The sequence below is a fragment of the Dreissena polymorpha genome, chromosome 8 (assembly GCF_020536995.1).
Source record: "Dreissena polymorpha isolate Duluth1 chromosome 8, UMN_Dpol_1.0, whole genome shotgun sequence".
NCBI lineage: Eukaryota > Metazoa > Mollusca > Bivalvia > Myida > Dreissenidae > Dreissena > Dreissena polymorpha.
Window position 1 is genome coordinate 8078195 of NC_068362.1, and position 21723 is coordinate 8099917.

The window sequence follows — 21723 nt, forward strand, 5'->3', positions numbered from 1 at the left end:
AATCAAATCTTCATTTGTTCAATTTCATTAATTACTCATAGTTTGTGCATATTTGCTGTTTTTGCTGCTTAGTAACAATTGTTTTCACAAACGCATTCTTTTGACTAAAATTTGGAAATCAATATTGTTGATTGTATTTTTACAAGTACTTCATAATGGATAATACAAGTTATTTCAATATTGTTGATTGTGTTCTTACAAGTACTTCATAATGGATAACACAAGTGATCAATATTGTTGAATGTATTCTTACAAGTACTTCATAATGGATAATACCAGTGATCAATATTGTTGATTGTATTCTTACAAGTACTTCATAATGGATAATACAAGTGATTTCAATATTATATTTACTAAGTTTCAACTCATAATAACTGGTTATGAAAATGAACAACATGTAACTTATTTAAAAAATAATATATTTTCGAAACCTTCAATAGAAATTGTATAGGTCCACTTTGGAAAAACATATATATTTATTCCATTGGGAATGGGTCCCCTCGCATTTGCTCGTAAACGTTTGGATATCGTTGCTAGAAATTTACACGGAATAAATTGTTGCACAAAAAATAAAAGCGACTATGATGTATCTCGTTACATTTATATTACAATATGTGTTAACTTAATTATATGAAATATGTTGCGAACTATTCGTTGATTTTGAGTATTTATGTTACTTTAACTTTTATCTTGCTTGACCATAGTATTGCTGAAATGGGATTTATCAAGGCTAGCTTGAGGTATTCCAGTATTATTATAATAAAAAATCACCATTACAATTACTAAATATTATGTTATCAGGTGGCAAAATTACCAAAAGCAAAACGACCTAGGGTGAAACTTAATGCAGTTGAGAGCTAAATAACCTGATACCCATGTGACAACAAACTACTCAAAACATACTCATTTTTGTTTAATGATCAAGTACGTTTAAATATATAAAGTGTAGATTTTAAATACACTCAATGATGTATTTATACAATATAAATAATTGTTGAATGTATGCACTCTTTATTTCTTTAAACACAACACAATATGATAAAGATCCCTGAGAAAATATAAAAGTAACAAATATTCAAATAAATTATGTCTTTCTATAAAAAGAGTGTAAAGTTTTCCCGGGCGTAGATTGTCCAGGGTTTTCCATGGAAAGCCATGGAAAATATGAGGCTGGAGTATTGGGACTAAGTTTCCAGCCTTTTCCAGCGTCAATATTAAAAAAAAACGGTGGAAAATTGTCCATGGTCTGAGGAAATAGCCTGGAACAATTTCCAGCCTGCAAGTTAAAACCCTGGAACATTTTCCAGGGTTTTCCAGCCAGCAAGGAAAAAATACCGTCCGAATACTCCATGTAATCTGGAAAACCATGGATTTTTTTCCAGGGTTTTCCAGGCAGCATGTAATCTGGAAAACCCTGGAAAAAATTCTATGGTTTTCAAGATTACATGGAGTATTCGGACAGTATTTTTTCCATGCTGGCTGGTAAACCCTGGAAAATATTATAGTGTTTTCCATGTTTAATATTCCATGGTTGCCTGGTATAACATGGAAAATTGTCCAGCTTATACCATGGTCACTAGAAAGGAAAAATAAATTCCTGGTCTACAAAAATGAATACATGCATACAAATCTTCTAGGTCCATTATTTAAAAAACTTGCCATTACATAAAAGAACACGCCTGTCTTAAGTTAAACAATAAAAAGAAGCAAATTAACAGTATAGTACCCTCAAAAAGTGTATTCAAAGCCATAAAAATACAAATAAGTCCAGTAATGTACAGTCACAAACCTTGTAACAAGAGCACTGTATAACGGGTGCCAACGCTCGGCTGCGGGTGCAGTTTTGAGAATAAATGAAAGCTTCTCAGAATATTATTTTTTTAGAGGTCACAGTGACCTTGACCTTTGACCTGGAAGCACTTTGATTTTAGAGCCAATGTTAAGGTTTTAGCAGGACACCTACAGCGGACGACACGGCACGATGTGCTGGCTATGACAATACCTCGGGTTATCTCCGAAAACAACCTAGCTAAAAACTATATGCCAAGAAACAAAAGAAACAATGATCAATGGAAATTCTTTAAACATGTTTTGACACAGAAGTTATTTTAAGCTATTATGTCATAATATGTACACATGAGCACCAGGGTACTGTTTTTAGTATAGAACTCCCATCATTTATTAAAACTGTTTATTTAATTTGCTGGGTTTCAGTAGGCTGCAGATCTTCTCTCGCACTAGCACAGATTTGACCTTGTCCTACGTCTGCATGATCTCTGAAAGAAAAAGCATAATAGTCATTCATCTTTAAAAGTCACTGCGCAGCAATCATGAGATGGAATTTCTTTATAACTCTCATTTATTATTAAGTCTACTTAAGATATTTCATATTGATCACTACACAAAGCAGTATATAATCTATTCAAATTGTGTCTACTTGAAAGTTGTTCATTTCAGAAAACATTTATGATTTAAAGTAGTTAACAAGTAGTTTGTTGGCATTATTTGAAATTTAAACTCTTTTGCAAGTGGCTTTTCGATTTACTTCCAGAAAGATAAAAAACATTCAGAAAAAAAATCATATTACTTTCTAAAAGATCTAATCACGACTGTAACAATAACTCACTAACCACTTTGATTCAGTAACCAGACAGGGTAATCACGTGATAGTCAAGATGGCGATGTCCATACCGAGACCGTTATTTTTTTCGCCGTTTTATACCTTTTATTACTTTTGTTTATATTTTAAATGATGCTCACTTTCCAGCCATAATCAGTAAATCAGTAAAAAGGTGATTAGCGTTTATTTCGAATTTAAATTCGCTTTATATCTCGAATTTACTCTCCGCAAATTTACTAATGTAGCCCTAATTATAAGGTCATCCCGCTAAGAAATTTCGCACCAAGTAAAGGTGAGATATTGAGCGAATATTAGTATAAAATAAAAGCCAGTAACTATTTTCCTAATATGGCTGGAAAGTGAGCGGAATAAAAAATAACAAGAAATGTGTTTGTCAGAATGTGCAGCTCCATGACATACACATGCATGCCAAATATCAAGTTGCTATCTGAAGTGATATAGAAGTTATGAGCATTGTTCGAAACCTAAACGCGACACCTAAATGCAAAGTGTGACAGAAAGACAGACGAAGGACAGTCCGATCACTATATGCTCCCTTCGGGTGCATAAAAATTATTTTGTATAATTACAAACCTTCTTTTAAATACCATATCTACTTAAAATAATGCATATTTACTACACAATAGGTTCGAAAAAGTGAGAAACATCTCTATTTTGAACTTTTCCATTTCAAACTATTTTTAACAATCACTTTGACTGCGCATTTTCTGGTAATACTTTTAAAACATATTCTCAATTAATGCAAATTAAAATGAAACAATTCCAAGTAAGAGAAAAGAGTCCTCTCAGATAAGCATGTGTGGACTGCACGGGTTAACTGTATAAATTTACCTCTCAACAAATCCAGATTGTCGGCCAAGGAAAGGTATTTGCTCATAACCAGGGTGCGGTTTTCCCACTCCTGTTCCCCTTGAGCTGGCAAACTTGTGCTGGGTACCTTGTCTAAAAGTCCATACATCATGAGGTAACATCTCCCTTTCGCTCCATTTTTGGCAGCCGATGTGCACACATTCCTTAGGATCTTCTGTTCAACGTAAATTTTGCCTTGGGGCAAGAGTTTAACCTTCAAAATTAAAATATAAATGTACTCATTAAATATGTGGGAAAGCAATCTGTTTAATATCATGACCAGAAATAGCTAAAAAAATAAATAAGATTACAATAACCATAAAACCCAGCCATTATAATTCACTGTACAAAACATTTACACTTTTTCATTTGTATGTTTATGTATTTGTGTTTCAAATTGTGTTTTTTCCCTTTAAATTGCAATATAACATAAGAGAATCTGCCATAGCTATCTTATATCTAAAAAAAGCTTAGCATTAAGTGGCAGATTTTTGTTATTAATAAATGAATTTAAGTATTAGTCATATTGCCATTTTATTAGGTCACTGTATTTTTAAGCAATTAATCATTACAGCCATGTTTGTTTTGAAAAATACACACATACAACTTTGACTGCATTATCTCTTTTATGTAATGTGAAAATACTGCAAAGCTAACTGGGTTGAGGAGTCATTTTAAATGTTAACCACCTGCCAAAACATATATTACTGTAAACAATATTATTATAATAAACACAGCATTATAAGAGAACAATACAAAGTAAATAAAGCCACAAACCTGTTCAGTAGTTCAGAGCATTCAAAAAAGGTCCATCATAACTCACTGAATCACTCTTTTCAGCTTTTTTACACACAGAATGTTGATTTCTACAGTTTACCAAACTATTCAGAATGTTCATCAAAGTAAGTTATTTCATCATATTATCAAAACTTCAAATGAAAAAGTTCAAACATTGCTTTAAGACTACATTTCAAATTTTCAAGCCATTCAGTAACAAGTTTGGCAAACACCGCGGTTATTTTCAAAATTTCTGACTCACTCTGAACCAGAGTCGGTCTTATCAGTGTTTGTAGCATCAAATTACCCATTAATTCTTTGTTTATAACTGGGGGAATACAAAGATTAGAGGGACCAAATTGACATCTTACAACAAAACACTACTGATAAACAAGGATACATTTACTTGACAATTTTCAACTTGCATACAGCCCTTAATTGATCAAGTTTACTCTAAGACCCAAAATTCAAAGATAATAATGTTAAATACATACATGTCGTAGATTTACATGTACTTTAAGTGTTGTAAGGTAAACTATCATAACAAAGGGATCTTATTGTAATAAAATGACATTTGGTACACAGTAAGGTTAAGTCTAATATTGCAATTGTGTGATCAGATTTTTAGAAAATTTTAGTTCATAATAAAACTTTACATGTATTTCAAAGTATTTTTTAGAATATAAGAAAGAACTTAGCTGCACTATTTTGAATGATATTTTTTTCTATATTGCTTTCCGTGTTCCACTTTCCATGTTATCTGGAAATATTGTCCATGGTTATCCAGCCTAAATCCAGCGTTTTCCATTGCTTTTCCATCCAAAGCTGGAAAATGCTGGAAAAAAAGTCCACATTTCATTGACATTTCAAGAACAAAACCCTGGAAAACCCTGGAAACTGTTTCAAATTCCAGGGATTTCCATGTAATTCCATGTTCTACCATGGATTTCCAGCCTAAGTTCCATGATTACCCTGGACAATGTACACCCGGGTTATTTCAATTCACGGCATGACCATACTTTCTTATATATAAGTATGCATGGTTGGAAAGATGAGGTTATAATCGTTTGTAAAAACACCATTTAAAATCCTGTATGTGTTTTTACTCAAAATATTTATCTTTTGGCCATATTCTGTCTTTTATAGGGTAAACTCAGTATAAATGTAGCATCATGCCAGTGTAGGCCATGTCAGATGTTATAGGACCCCAGAAAATGGCTTAATTATATGTTATTTTCTCGACCCCTTAAATGTTTATGTCAGATGCGATTTCTCAGTCTTTAGGAAATTGTGAGTCTGTCGGTCCAAGCGGTGAATTTCTTGTCAGCCAAGATTTAGCAATCATCAGTTTGCATCATATACTATTTTTCTGCAATAGATGATCAACTGCTCCAATTGAGCATTGTTTGTTTGTTGGGTTTGAAAGAAATGAATCATGTCATCAAAACATTTACGGGCCCTTAATTTTACATGTACTGACCGCATACACCACAATCAAATCAGAGCTTGTAATATCACAGTACAAAGACTTTCCATACGTAACTAAGCTGATAAATTCAATCCCATATTGTAGTTATCTTAGTTTGAGATAAATATTTAACGTCAACAATCTGAACTAATATGTTTCTATGATTATGAGGACGATAACCCAAAATGTCCTGTGGATGTTCTAACAGTTAACCTGTTTATTCATGTCAGGTTGTTTTACCATGAGATCATTTATAAAGGTGAAGTGAATGTAAGATAATTTAAATAGTATCAGACTTTATCAATTGGTTTTTCATTTATAGAACATGGGGTGATTAAACTATTTGTACTTTGCCCTTACATATGATATACAGATAAAGGTTGCACAATTTTAGTACAAAAAGCAGTAAATATTATTGTACATGTGTATCAAAGCATTGGGTTGATTTGTATGACACACTGGGCACACTTACCCCTATACAAAAATAGAACACACTTAGAAATTCTTACAAATTCAATAATATCGTCAAAATAATGACTGAAACAGGACTGCAATATTTTTGCTCACATTCATGTTTACCGGTAAACATACTTTTATGTTTGTTTTATATTTTGCTGAATAAAACACACTGCATTTACCATTTAACAATACTTTGTGGTGAAAATAGTAATGCAATGTCATTGACAGGAATTTATGTGTGAATAACGACTTAGCTAAATGAAGTCCCTTACGTGTGCAAACGATTATAAAGTTAAGTTCTGTAATGTTTGAATTGAAATCCAGTTTCGTACATCATGTTGTTTTGAAGGGTGATTATAAAAGACACAGGCTAACCCCGGCTGCGAAAGCTTGTCAGAAAATGTATTTATTTATTTTTTTTAGAGGTCAAAGTGACCTTGACCTTTGACCTAGTGACCCAAAATGGGTGAGGCGTGTAGAACGCATCAAGGTTCATCTTCATATGAATTTTTGAAAGTTGAAGGTGGAAGCACTGTGATGTTAGAGGCAAAGTTAAAGTTTTATAATAGAGGTCTCAGTGACCTTGACCTTTGACCTAGTGACCCAAAAATGGATGTGGCGTTTAGAAGCCATCAAGGTGCATGTACATATGAAGTTTCAAAGTTGTAGGGGGAAACACTATGATGTTAGAAGCAAAGTTAAAGTTTTATATTAGAGGTCACAGGGACCTTGACCTTTGACCTAGTGACCCAAAAATGAGTGTGGCATGTAGATGACATCAAGGTGCATGTACATATGAAGTTTCAAAGCTGTAGGTGGAAGCACTATGTTGTTAAAGGCAAAGTTAAAGTTTTATATTAGAGGTCACAGTGTGGTGTGTAGAACTCATCAAGGTGCATGTACATAAAATAATGAAGTTTCAAAGTTGTAGGTGGAAGAACTTTAATTTAAAAGCTTATGTAAAGGTTTTAGCACGACCCTTGGACGGCAGACCAGAAGGAGGCTATCACAATACCTTGGGTTTTCTCCAAAAATAGCCGAGCTTAAAATTGGGGGGGAGTGTAGGGGGGTTGAGAGGGGGTTAAATTGTGTGGGGGTGTTGTCATTTATTAGATGATTTTTCAAAAATAACAAAAACATGAAAAAATGGGGGGGGGGATTCTGAGGGGGGGGGGGGGGGGGGGGGGGGGCTTGGAGGATGGTTTGGGCGGAGTCTATTGTGGTATGTCAAGTAAGTGTAGTTTTGTCATGGTTTGAATCAAGGCTGGGTTTGAATCAAGGCTGGTCATAAATAAAGAAATTATGGTAATTTTAGCAAAATTTAATACATGGACCTCGAGAGTCAATGTCATTCAAAGGTCAAGGTCAAATTCAATTTGCCAGGTACAGAACCCTAATGATACTAAGAAAGTATTTGAAGTTTGAAAGCAAAAGCCTTGATGCTTGAGAAGTAATGTGGATCTAAACTCAAAATTTAACCAAATATTCGAAGTTACTAAGTCAAAAAAGGGCAATAATTATGTCAAAATGCCTGTCAGAGTTACATAACTTTGCCTGCACAGTCCGCTTATGATAGTTAGTAAGTGCTGCAAGTATCAAAGCAATAGCTTTGCAGGGAATAATCTAGAATTTACTATCTATGGGTCCCTGAACTCGCAGATTTCAGACCAATGAGTCCCAGGCCAAAATTAATGAGTCCACCTTGAAAAAGAATGGATCCCAAATTTTGAAAGATACCAAGTAGTGAAGAAAATATGTCTAAATCACACTAGCTCAATAATTATACTTGCATTACACTTTTAATTATCTCAAAAACTTGTTGAAACCTAAAAAAACAAATTCAGAGTTATCACTATCTTGTTTGCCTTCAAATAGGCTTTAACATTATCTGTTACATGAATGTAACCTGTAACAACATTTCAACTTGATTCAAATCGATGATAATATTATTGTTAACATCCGAATTGCAAGCTTGATAATATTATTGTTAACTTCCGAATTGCGAGCCATTGACCTACCGTTATTAAAGTTTAGATTTGTTTGTTTTGGATTTAGCTTCAACACCTTATTTCGGAGGCATTTTTTCTGTATTATTTATGACTAAGTTACACAAAGTTAAAACAGGTTTTTATCAGGGGACTCTAGAAAATATCATAACACATTCTATTTAAAAGATTGATTTTAATTGGTTTGTATTATACAGCAGCGGCTCAACTAGAGCCAATCAAAAGACTTGTTGGAGTCTTCAAGCCTCATTCGGTTAAACTCAGCCTTCATTGCTACACTCTTGACTCGTACATAAGATGGTTTGTACTTATCGTGATTTGCGTATGCGTTAACAGATACAGTTCAGCAATGCGTCCGAGTGGACGCACATATTTCAAAACAATGCATCTATTTCGATATTTGTGCGTCATAGACGTGGGACGCACATGTAGATTATTCCCTGGCTTTGATACTTTAGGAATAAAGTGGATCTAAACACAAAACTTAACCAAATGTTCAATTTTCTAAGTATAAAAGGGGTCCTACCCCTGCGAAGATTGTTAGAACTGTTCTATAACATTTCTAGAATTGTACTGGAACTAATGACTAGAAGTGTTCTGGAATCATCCTTAAAATGCTCTAGAACGATTTAGAACAGTTGTTGAACGTTAAATGAGAATAATTTCTAGAACAATTTGTTCTGAAACAGTTCTGAAGGTTTGTTCTAGAACAATTCTTGAACTAGCGTTCTAGAACTATTCCAGAATTTTTCTTGAATAAATTTCCAGAACTGTTATAGAATTGTTCTAGAAATTTTTCTCATTTAACGTTCAACAACTGTTCTAGAACAATTCTTGAACTATCGTTCTAGAACTATTCCAGAATTTTTCTTGAATAAATTTCCAGAACTGTTATAGAATTGTTCTAGAATTTTTTTCTCATTTAACGTTCAACAACTGTTCCAGAATAATTCTAGAACATTTTCAGTATGATTACAGAACAGTTCTAGCCGGTGTGTTCCAGTACAATTCTAGAAATGTTTAGAACAGTTTCGAAGGGTTGCTTCAAATAAGTCTGGAACAAATGTTCTAAAACAGTTCTGAAAATGTCCGTAAACAGTTCTTTTCAATCTCTTCGGAGGCATCTGATGGGATCAGGCTCTTCTGTGTACAAGCAACTTGTCACGAGGCTCTGTAGGTGTTTGAGCACTTTGCTCTGAAATCATTTAGATAACAAATGTAGTCACATCTTAAACTAAACAAGAAGTCTAAATGATCCAGCTGGACAGTATTACAAATATAGACATAACGTCTTTTTATTTAGTCAATATTGAGTGTACTTATTATCAAAGTATTCAAACAAATAATTACACATTTGATCACAACATTAGTATTTTCAAATTGAGAATGCTTCAATACAGCAAACCTTGTAAGTAAACTGGTGATGGATAACACAATTTGACATTCAGCACCAACTTAAATACGAACGCAATATATTCAAGACACTGTTGCAGGTTTTTATGATTTGAACGCATTAAATACTGGATTTTATATATTTCTAAGGGATTAAAATAAAAAGTATTAGACAACCAACATACTACTGAGATTTTGCTTTGCAGCATTGTTCGTCAGGTCAATATCTTCGGAGGCATCTGATGGGTTCATGCTCCTCTTTACAGGCAACTTATCACGAGGCTCTGTTGGTGTTTGATCACTGAACTCTAAAATCATTCATGAAATGTGTTGAAAACCAAACTTGAGCATTGTGTCATGCAATCATGAATACTTTGTTTTAGACCATCAAATTTCACATTTGGAAATTCTGGCTAGACTGAGTAGTTACTCATACAAACAATTAGCTAATGTTATCGAACGTTTGTTCATCAGATTTTTTTTTCAAATAAATTCACTCACCCCTGGCTAGTGAGTGAGTGTGAAATTGGATAACTGTGAACAATGTGTTCATGTTTCATTTATAACAGGGAAAAAATCATATATCTATAGGCAGTGTTGACCAACTGATAAAAAAAATACTTATAATAACACTTATTCAATGGAGGCAAATTGAATTTCTTGAGTCTCATTTAAGTGTCCAACTCACATTCATAAATATTAAAGCCTGTAATTTTGGACTGCCTGCCTGTCACTGAACTGTGAACATGCCTTGAAAATAATACCTACCTTGAGTTTTTTTCCTATCTTAAGTTGCCTCGAAAGCATGCTTAGGCGGTCGCTTTGCTTGCTTCAAGAGAAACCTCGTCATCTGTAATCAACAGTATATACAAATTTTAATATTATTATTATGACAATATATTTATTTACAAGATTATTTTTCGTTATCCGAAAATATGATTGCCCGAACCTGTACTATTTACAACAAATTGTTTAACAATGATCAGGAAGACCCCTTAACTTTAATATTGATTTATTTCAATACTTTGTGTTTTTTATCAATACACAGTGTTATAAACAGTAAGTGAAATATACTTGCTCTACGGCGATTGAAATATGGACATTTTTAGGGGACATTGTTAACCGAGACACCGCCTCGTCAAATAGGTCCGCGTTGAGCGAACTGAAATATCATTTTGCGGTATTCTCCGACAGGAATTTATTAACATTAGTGACGAGGCGGGCTTAACGCTTTCAGTCATAAAAAAGTGTTCGCCCCATTCAAGAACCTTTTAGATTGGTACCAAAAAGTTTGGCTATCAAACGAATTTACTTACGATGGATTTCACTGATCACCGCATCGTATGTTTGTTTTTGGTAAGTGGCTTTGATGAGATCTCCCTTCTGGTAGTGAGCAACATCTATTTTGGGTGCGACTACATTTTGTGGTTCGATAAAGCTCATACGCGATTGAACAAGAAAATAACGTCTGCCATTTAAAAAAAGCGCGCTTATATGCACCCGACTGTTTTTCGTTAATGCTGCTCCGCTGACAGTCTACGTAAATAAAATAAAAACCAGTCAGCTCTGTTTTGTGAATTTTGGCCAATGAAATTATCTCTTACATTTGGGGTTAGGCTGGGTAGATTTTCAGAGACCCGTATGATGCGGTGCTGAAATAAGCTTTGGAATTTAATTTTCCAACTTAAAATTAATCCCTCCTTACTAAATTCATATCTTCATGTTAAGTTAAACGACACATCGAAAGGAAAACCATCTTCATGTATCGGAAAATGGTAAGTACCAGTGCTTGATATGTAATAAAGAATAATCAACCAGACAGAGAGTTCTTACGATGCTGTCCGGTAATCTTGCGCAGTTAAGGGTCAATTGTTTTAAAAACATGTTCTTTTATAAATTGGCAACATAATATCTAAATTTATTATGAAAATTATAAGTTCATGTGCTTATTAACACAAAAATATCTGATTAATTCAGTGAAGAATTGTCCGATTTGATTTCAAAACAAACATGACTCACCTCATTTTCAAACTATCACAGTGTCCGGTAATCTTGCGCACTTTGTATAATGACCTCGTTTAGGCAAAATTGTAGACATATGGTGTCCAATTATTGACAAAAAACATTCCAGAAAAATATTTTAAAAATCAGTTTGCAAAACCATTGAAATTAAATGTGGATTTCTAGTGCAGTTTTTGTTCACTACAAATCAAAAAATATATAATCACTAATAATAGTGGACAATTACAACAACGTAATAAAAAAGTACCGGTATGCGTGAAAAAAAAACCATAACAGGTTTGATACCACGATCATGCTTCCATAGTGTACAGAAAATATCAAAACTAGGCCATTGCGCATGCGGAGATCATACCAAATTGGTTTGACAGAATGGCAGGAAATGATGACTATGTCTTCTGATGCGATATATTTTCATGGCAAAAAATACCATAACTGATCGGATATTGTGCAATGGAATGCTTAATTACACATTGGATTTATGAATTCTTAATTTAAAGTATGAAAACGCTAAAGACTGCAGGGAATTTGTGATTCATTTTGAAGTTTTCGTAAGAAGGCCAGTGTTTACCATGTATAGGGATGACGTAACCGGTGTTTAAATGTAATGATCGAATTTAATTTTGCATGGAATACGTAACTTTTAAATCCGTTAATTCTTTAAAATGTGAAATTCCATCTTTCATCACTAAAGAAAACCATTCGTCGTCTGCGAGATTCGCAAATGCGAAGTGCGCAAGATTAACGGACGCGCAAGATTACCGGACTTAACTGTACACTTCGAAACACGGGTTAAGTAAGTCAACGTGTATTGTGGGTCGAACACTATTCTTAATACAGCTGTTATTACAATTCATAAATGGTCCATTTGCTGAAGGGCGAGTATAAGGCAAATGGACGCATTTTTTTTCTGTTTTATAACTGGTTATCATTTTTTTAAACCACATAAACACCAATGCTTATTTTTTTGAAGATTACACTGCAAGTTAGGCAAGTGATTTCAGTATTTAACAATGCTCAATGTTTACATTGAAAGTCTCATTGCACGCAACTTCAGGCTGGGATTATAGACCTGTGATGCTCACTAAAATAACTTCTTGAGGCCCGGGAATAGTTTATTATGAGACTTTAATCTATCGATGACTACAAGAAGACGAGACTTGGCAAAACATTAAATAATCTAAAAATTTGTGAAATTAACATTAATAACATGCAAGAGTAAAATGACATTGGTCACCTTTACACCCATGTATTCTGGAATGCCTGACTGAATAAGGTTAATTACTGAAATTTTAACTTAAGAAAAGCATATTTCTAAAACATCATTACAGAAGAAAACACTTGGTTTACATAAAACGAAAAAAACAAGTGTTATTTTGTCCGAATTATGTTGCCTTCCAGAAGTAGTTACACACTTGGTAGTGTGGCTCACACATGAGGTAGAATGGCCGTGGTAACTACTTGGGAGGCAAAACAACTAGGGGAAAGGAAACTACTTGGGAGCAAAACAACCTGATACTGTACAGAATTTAATTTTGTTTGAACATGTTGATTTTTGTAAACCACAATCATTTGCTTGTGAATTAAGTTTCTGTAATTATAAACCTGTTAATGAGTTAAAGAGTTTATATTTGTTTCAAAATATACATTCATATGTCTTTTTTCCAGGTCCACTGAAGCGTGTGAAGAAACTGTATTTTGATGATGAAACACTTCCAGTGCCACGTTCTACACACTATTGGAGACAGATTTAATGTAGAAAACTACACAAATATCTGAATAATGTTATGAAAAAGATGGATGAAATCCACCCATTACAGTTACCAGAAGCTCCTGTAGTTAGTCACCTAATTCCAGTTTAGTTCTCTGAGATTCTTGTGATGGTGAATGTTGAGGAACTCTGTGAAGTCCTAGTGTTTTAATTGACACAAGATTACATGCAAATTCAGAAGACACTAAGTATGCAGAATTCCGAACAGATACAGTAAAAAAAAATTAAATAATGTGTAATTTGGTGACAAATTATAGTCAATTATATACATGTATATGTATGTGTGTAGCAGAAGATCATGTAAGGACTTAAAGGAGAAGTACTTTTTGGTATTTCAGGGATAATTTTCTCCAGTTCTCCATAAAAGCTTATGTTTGGATACTCATTAGGAGTGCCTCGTAAAGTTGTTTCTAGTGAGTACCCACATAATGTTTTAAGATTAGAAATAATACAAAGTATCCCAGACCTATCAACAAACACTCCTCCTTAACATTAGTCCTCTGTTTGTGTATGATATATATATATATCTCATGATATGACAGCAATATCTTGCAGACACCACAGCAAGCAAAGTTTCAATGTGAAAATTGTTTTGAAATATAATTTGAAAGAAGTCAAATTATCATTGTCTGAACTAGTTTATTTTAAATATGAAGAACAAATGTAGGACAATTGTAGACTTTGGTTCTAGACCTGTTCTATATGTGTTCTTATTCCCCACTAGAATGTTTGTAGAACTTACTGGTTCTTAAAGAGTTCTAAATGTGTTCTAGAACTACAGTTTAGAACATTTTTAGAAATTTCTTGAACTTATTTTGTTCTAGAAATGTTCTAAAAATGTTCTTGTATATTATTGGAACAGTTTCAGAACTAAGCCTTGTTCCACAAATGTCTGGAATTATTCTAGAAAACAGTTCTGGAACAATTCCAGAACATAAGTTCTAGAACGCGAATATGGAACATTCTAGAACTGTTCTTGATATTCTAGAACAGTTCCAGAACCGTTCCAATTTCTAGAACAAATCTTCGCAGGGGTAATTCTGTGAAAATGCCAGTCAGAGTTACATTACTTTGCCTGCACATTCCCCCTATGATAATTAGTAGTAAGTGTTGCAAGTATGAAAGCAATAGCTTTGATACATGTATTTTGGGAATCAAGCAGACCTAAACACAAAACTTAACCGGACGCCGATGCAGACCCCGACGCTCAGGTGATGACAATAGCTCTTTTTTTTAAAATAGATGAGCTAAAAACGATATGTTTGCCAAATGTCTATTAAATGGAGCATTTAAGGAGGCACGTTTTACTGAACTGAACGGCTTGAAAAGTCTTCAATAATAATTTACTATCACAATGCAGGGCTTTCTTTCCAATTTTGTAAAAAAGAAGTTAGACGATCAATTTATGAAAAAAGTCACAAACATTTCAAAATTGTAAAGAATTGAGTGACAAACTGATTACAATTGTTTAAAAAAACTACTCACGACATAAACTTTTTAAAATTGTGAAATTATGTTTTTGTATTGTTGCACTTTGTTACTAAGCTTATTTTGGCCATTTAATTATGTTCAAGCTGAAAGTAACTAATATTTCTGCAATCTAAATGCTGGTCTCACACATATGTGATTAATATCAGGTGTGCATGCAGGTCATATCTTATATATAAGTGGTGACTCATATACATGTACCTCTAAATTTCTGCAGATTGCCATTAATCATGATCCTTTCAGTCAGGAATTTCCAGAAATGTGCATGAATTGTACAATATTGGCTCATTGGAATAGTATACACTTAGAGACTTTTCTAACGCAACACTTTTCAAACTTGAATATCTCCCTTATGAGTCAAAAGTTTGATTTAAAATTTTAGATGTGGTCAGTTGACTACATTGTGTGCTAGCGAACAATAAAATCATACATCCGTAACGATAGGATGCTTATGCACATAGAGTTTTAGTAGGGTCACCATCATTATCATCATCATCATCATCATCATGATTATCATGATCATCATGATCATGATCATCATCATGATCATGATCATGATCATCATCATGATCATGATCATCATCATCATCATCATCATCATCATCATCATCATCATCATCATCATCATCACCATCATAACCATCATCACCATCATCATCATCATCATCATCATTATCACCACCACCACTACCATCACCATCATCATCATCATCATCATCATCATCATCATCATCATCATCATCATCATCATCAACAACAACATCATAATCAACATCATAATCATCATCATCATCTTCTTATTCTTCTTCATCATCATTGTCATAGTCATCATCATCATTATTATTGTCATCGCTGTCTTCATCATCAGCAGCAGCAGCAACAGCAGCAGAAGCATCATCATCATCATCCTCTTCATCCTCCTTATCATCATCATCATCAACATCATCATCTCCATCATCATCACCACCACCACTACCTTCACCATTATCATTATCCTCATCATCACGCTTCTCATTCTCCTCCTCCTCATCATCATCAACATCATCCCCGCCATCATCATCATCATCTACATCATCATCATCATTATCTTCATCATCGACATCATCATCATCAGGACTATGTAGGTGAAAGCTATGATCATATTATTTTGTTCACAAACACAAAAATAATTGTAATATTTTTTATAATGTATATAAATAATAAGGAGATTAAATATTATCATTTACAATAGACATTTGCAGTATTATTTTTACAAATTTTCTCATTTGAGTCCTTGGACTCAATAACTTGCAAATCTATGAGTCCCTGAATTGAAAGAATGAGTTTAAATATTAAATGTTATTATTTCTTTAGAAATTTCAATGCATTTTTTGGACTCGCATCATTCAAAACGTTGCATCCCCAGAGGTTTTAGTGAGTCCAGTACGCAGGACGCGCAGGTAAAAAAATCACTGCATTTGGTGTACACCATATAACACTTGCCTATGTCAGGCTTTTCCGCTCCATTTTGGGAAAACGCCACACTGGAATTTTGGGAATTTCGCGTCGTGAAAACCCCCATTTTGGGAAAAAAAATAATCGCAAAATTGGCTTAATTGGGAAAAAATTATCGCATGTAAATAGTGTTTCTTATATTTCAATGAAGCCGTTAACTGGTATATAACGACTATTTGGATAACTTATTATTAAAGTTTTACAAAATATTATGAACATGTGTGATAAGTGCAGGTTTTTTAATCTGAATTTGGGGAAAAGGCTTGGCATTTTTTTAGGTGAAAAAAATCGCGTGAAGCGCCGTCTTTTGAGGAAAATAAGGAAAGTCTTAAATAATCATTAACATATTTTACAGTTTTTAAAACAAATTCAAGGCAACAGATAATTTAATTATGCAATACTTTCTATTTTCTACACTGGATCATCCATCAGGTCAACTTATATATTTTAAGGAGAATTTTTTTTATTTTATTTTTTTTAATTGGTAATTTTTTTTTTCAATTGGGAAAAAAACAGCAAGATTTGCATTGGGAATGGGGCCGAATTTCGGACCCGTGGCATATGACGGAAAAAGCCTGTATAATGTTATATATTCTTTCGGGAATATATTGTTTCAATTTATTGAACACGCTGAAACCAATGTGTGTCAATTATTATCTGTCTTCGTTTAACACAGACCACTTCGAAACAACTCCACAAAAACTTTTTTGTAATAATATTTATTATTATTATCTATTTTAAAAAATGTACACATATAATTAAATATCATTTATTGGGAAATCAAAATGTTTGAATATGTCATAAACCCAAAAGCATGAATAAATGGTTTTCTGTAAAATTGTTCATGTAGTATTGAGCATCTGTGTACAAGCTTTAAATTCTGCTATTTTGATATGACAGTAGTGTTTGCATTTAATTCTTAAAGATCTAGATGCCTGATCTGACATAAAAAATCACTTTTAGTAAGCAATGAGCATTATTTTGTTGTTTGTTATGCTGCTGTATCGAATGAGAGCGGTCATGTTTCTCACAGATGGTGACTAATTACCCAGAAGTGGTTGTCACACACTCCTCATTATTGCTTGTTATTAAACATTAAAATACATTGTAATATGACATGGTCAGTGACATCACAGTTAGACCCCAAAGAAGTGCTTGTTAAGTTTGAGGTCAATGTCAAATTTAAAACAAGGGCTGTTTGTAAAACATGCATGCCCCCCATATGGGCTGTCAGTTGTAGTGGCAGCCATTGTGTGAATACGTTTTTTGTCACTGTGACCTTTGATCTAGTTACCTGAAAATGATAGGGGTAATCTGCCAGTCATAATCAATGTATCTATGAAGTGTCATGATCTCAGGCCTAATTATTCTTATAGATAGAGTTATCAACATGAAACCATTTTACTGTTTTGAGTCATTGTGACCTTGACCTTTAACCTTATGACCTGAAAATCAATAGGGGTCATCTGCCAGTCATGATCAATGTTCCAATGAAGTTTCATGATCCTATGTGTAAGCATTATTGAGTTATCATCCGGAAACCATTTTACTATTTCGAGTCATTGTGACCTTGATCTTTGACCTAGTGACCTGAAAATCAATAGGGGTCATCTGCCAGTCATGATTTATGTACCTATGAAGTTTCATGATCCCAGGCCTTCATCCGGAAACCATCTGGTGGATGGACCGACAGACGGACCGACCAACTGACATGTGCAAAACAATATACCCCCTCTTCTTCGAAGGGGGGCATAATAAAGTCAGGTATATAGGATATCCAAGCAATTGTCAAAATACAATGCCCTTGCATGAAACAAAGCTCTTCATAATCATAATTGATGCAAGATCAAATATATCATTGATGGTTACTCTCAAACAGACAGACAAAAAACAATGACTGGACAGCAAATTGAAATAAAACGTTAGGCAATACAAGGAGCTTGAATAATGACAATTATAACTAGAGCTTTGTCACAGACGTGACGAATACCCCACATGACGCATTGAAACAGAATATCTGCATGTTGTCTTAACAAAAAAAGTGGACACCATGCTCAATGTTTAAAAGGCACTAAGTGACCCCGTGATCTAGTTTTTGACCCAGCATTGCCCATGTTTGAATTTGATCTACACATTATCTAGATACAACTTCTGACCAAGTGTGGTAAAGATCAGATGAAAACTACTTGAATTAGAGAGCGGACACCATGCTCAATGTTTAAAACGCACTAAGCGAACCCCTGACCCCAGTTTTTGACCCGGCATGAGCCTTATTCGAACTTGACCTAGACATCACCAAGTTATTTCATCTGACCAAGTTTGGTGAAGATCGGATGAAAACAACTTTAATCAGAGAGCGGACACTTAATACGGAGCGACAGACCGACCCACCGACAGATCGACCGACTGACCAACAGACAAGCTCAACTTTGTTTGGTAGGGTATAATCAACCAAGAACTAGGCCAGAGTGAAAAATCTAACTACAAAATGAGGTTTAAATTTCAAGGAGAAACTAAAGATGGGTAAATTTGGTGTAACCAAAATTTAGACCTTCTGAGTTTAAGTACCAAAGTTGGTCAATGTCATAGTCAAGATGAAGCAGGTGATTTTAGTTTATTAACAGTGTTCATAGAAACCATCCATGTCAGTGGTTAAGCATTGTAGAAAGCGAAAATGTTGTTAGATGGAATGCATAAATTTAAGTTAACCCTTTCCCACTCAAAGCAATGTAACAATGGCTATGTGAAAACAGCATAAAACCAGAACAGCCTGTGAGTAACTCATAGGCTGTTCAGGTTTTATGCTGTTTGCTGCTAATCAGTATTTAAGAGTTTGAAATGAAGCCTTTGCATCTAGTAAGATAGGTCTTTATTTAAATTTAACTTTCTGAGGGAATACAAATGCGTCAAAATACGTATCTAAGTGGTAAAGGGATAAACAACAACAACAACAACAACATTTATTCAGCAATAAAGCTAATATACAAGCTCTCAGCCTATATAAGCTCTTAGCCTACAAGAGATTGGACTCTGGATTAGTCTAAACCAAAAGTAGGTGAGCGTCAACAGCAACGTGCAGTAAGATTGATATGGGTGTGTTGGTAGTGTACAAAATCCATGGAAGTAAGAAAGATTTGTGTTCACAGTGTAGAGATGGAAGGATGGGTCAATCAATATGTACCTCCCAAATCAGTCAATGCACAGGCATACACAATATTTTTGGTCTACTCATAAATATATTAATTTTAGAACATGACACATTTTGCTGTCACTTATTATTATTGTGATCAATGGAAATAACCACTGGTGAGGAGCGTCAAGCTTATCTGGTAAACAGAAGGGCATGCTTAAATGTTGACTGTGGATAATAGATAGCTAAGTATTACAATCATGTACATCCTAGTTCATGCATACAACTACAACCAAATTAAACACGATAACGAGTAAACCACTTTACAGTCATATCAGATAATTGCTAAAAATTGTTCTTTTTATTCATAGCTTAGGGTTAATACAAACAGTGCGAATCAGAAAACACAAGTGGGACAGCCACATTCATTCTTACAAGAAAAGCCTAGCAAGGCAACATTAAGGTTATACAATTATCTACAATATAACATGTCTGCGCATTTTAATACAATTACCTTAAGAATGTTTATTATTGGTTGTTTATATTTATTTCGTATGACAGAGAAGTTTTGCCTAACTGCTCCAGATGTATGTATTTGTTGTTAAAAACAATAAATACAGTAGAAATGTAATGAAGTAGTTTTTGGATAATTAACATGTATTAACTTACAAAAATGAGGTCTATGCCCTGCAATGTTGTAACCTTTTAGCTCTTGAGCAATATATCAAAGGGAACATATAACGCTGCCATTTGAAAAACTCGGATATCAACAAGCACAGCAAATGAACGCAAAATCAATTGCATACATTACTGTAAAAACTAATTTCTTTGTCAAGGGATGGATTGCCATGATTTAGTTGTATTATGTAGCGAACACAATGACCTTATTGTTGTTTTATGCAGTGAACACGTTGGTCTCATTTACATGTATTTGTATTATGCGGCGAACATGTTTACCTTATTTAGTTGTATTATGCAGCGAACACAAGACCTGATTGTTGTTTTATGCAGCGCCCCCACATCAATTTACGTAGATCATTTAAAGGTGTTAAACAATGTATGATCATCATCATGCTTCTAAGTGTATAACAGTCCTGCAAATCCCTCTAAGAGTAATATTTACCTCTACCTTTAATCTTGATTAACATCACAGGCATCAGGGTGTTATATTTTACTACACAATTGTACCACTCTTACCAGACAGGCTTTTTTATTTAAATGAAGCACAAGACCACAAAAGCCAATAAGAAACATACAAATATTGCTACATTTATGAATATAATCAGTCAATATGTTAGGGTCGAATGGTATAGCAAGAGGGTATACAAAATAAAATAAAATTCTGCGACAAAATTTGCTTTAATTTCCTTTGTTAAAATTATAAAGTAGTTTACTTAAGTTCAAATACATGTACTTCTTCAGAATGTGATTCAAACAGAAGAAAGGGAGAACAAACATGAATGTATGTTTCTCTCCTACCAGTTGATAATTTACAAATTATAATAAGTTTAAACAAAGTGAGAAATTTGAGTTGTAACCTATGTTACTATTTTTAATAACAGACAATGGGTATATTAAATATTCTAGTCTGATCAGGATATACGTTATTCCAATGTCATGGCATATTTACATCATTCATGGATTGGTTGCAATATTTTACAATTGTTAGCATGAACCAATGATTTTTTTAAAGTTAAAGTTAATGATTGCAGGACTCCTAATAAGGGTTTCAGAATGCATTTTCTGTTTGTTTAAATGAATTACTCCGCATATTTTTTAATGATTTTTATTTCGGAACAAGGGGTTGAAAACTTTTATTATAATGCTATTGGTTTTTAACCAAAAACTGGTATTATGGGATTACTGGATAAAATGCACACATTCTACAAAACATTTAGAATTTTGATGTTTATTCTTAAAATAAATATAAATAACACTTTTGATCAGAAAATACATAGATAGTTTAAGTAGTTATTTTGTTTTTTATTTCAATAAGCATATAACCTGTTTACAAGCATATTCAGTAGTTATTTGTTTTTTATTTCAATAAGCATATAACCTGTTTACAAGCATATTCAGTCACTATTCAGAGTTCATTGACTTTTTATTCTAATAAAAACATTCCCAAGAAAAGTTAGACTTTTAATTAAACATTCCATGTCTTAACAGTGTTTTTTTTCACCTATAGGGGAATGGTGGTGGGGCCCGTCCAAAGGGGAAAAACGCGTC

The 21723-nt window shown here is 33.7% G+C and overlaps 1 long non-coding RNA gene across 1 annotated transcript; it reads right to left on the minus strand.

Moving 5' to 3' along the window:
- Window positions 1-8730: 8730 nt before the first annotated feature.
- LOC127842410 (uncharacterized) lies at window positions 8731-10868 on the minus strand. Its single transcript, XR_008031615.1, has 4 exons — window positions 10667-10868; window positions 10361-10442; window positions 9778-9900; window positions 8731-9395 (listed from the first exon to the last, which is right to left on the minus strand). It is a non-coding gene; the product is annotated as an uncharacterized LOC127842410 (long non-coding RNA).
- Between the last annotated feature and the right edge of the window lie 10855 nt (window positions 10869-21723).